This window comes from Cornus florida, unplaced genomic scaffold, assembly GCF_030987335.1.
Source record: "Cornus florida cultivar Cherokee Brave unplaced genomic scaffold, ASM3098733v1 CherokeeBrave_3.0.0_Hap2_Chr11, whole genome shotgun sequence".
Lineage (NCBI taxonomy): Eukaryota > Viridiplantae > Streptophyta > Magnoliopsida > Cornales > Cornaceae > Cornus > Cornus florida.
In genome coordinates this window covers 51681647-51682491 of record NW_026775581.1, presented here as the reverse complement: position 1 = coordinate 51682491, position 845 = coordinate 51681647, and the positions used below count along the sequence as shown (strand labels likewise).

At 37.2% G+C, this 845-nt stretch overlaps 1 pseudogene; it reads left to right on the top strand.

Moving 5' to 3' along the window:
* The first annotated feature begins 458 nt into the window (after nucleotides 1–458).
* Nucleotides 459–557, top strand: LOC132287471 (small nucleolar RNA R71; annotated as a pseudogene).
* The last annotated feature ends 288 nt before the right edge of the window (nucleotides 558–845 follow it).

The following is an 845-nucleotide window of genomic DNA, read 5'->3' as shown; positions in this document are numbered from 1 at the left end:
TCTCTTGGTTAACAAATGTAGCATTGACTTGCTTATGGTTTTCACTTGGCACATGTCCATGGGGACAATTGGAAGTAGAATGTAAAACACTTGAACAAGTCATGCAAGATTCATTAGATGCACGATGATGAACATGATTAGGGGAGGAAGATACTTGATTCGTCGAAGTTTGGTTGATCAATAATTGATCAAACCTTTGAGACAAAGATTTCATCTTAGCGGCTATATCGTTAGACTTGTCAACTTGATATAAGCCAACATTCTTCCTTCCACCTAAATTTCTACCATTTTTAGGGGACAAAGATCTATATATTGAATTCTCGCTCATACTTTCATACAATTGCCACACATCATCCTCATGCCTATCAAAATAAGACCCACCCATAGATGCATCAACCATACCTTTGTGACTATCTGGTAAACTTTAGAAGAAATATTGAACTAGTTGCCACTTAGGTATGTCATGATGTGGGCAGTTCCTAAGCAAGTCATTAAACCTTTCCCATGCCTCATGAAACATTTCCCCATTCCCTTGACAAAATTCACAAATGGAAGTTCTCATGGCATTAGTCTTTGAAATCGGATAGTACTTTTTCAAGAACTCTTGTTGCATTTTTGCCCAAGAAGTTATCAAAAAAGGCCTAAGATTGTTAAACTAATATTTTGCCTTGTCCTTAAGGGTAAAAGGAAAAAGTTTGAGTCATAATACTTCTTCTGGCATGTCCGTGTCTTTCACGGTGGAACACACTTCAAGAAATTCATCCAAATGCTTATAAGGTTCTTCACTTGGAAGTCCATGATAGTTGGGTAGCATTTGAATGGTTTGTGGTTTAATCTCGTAGTGA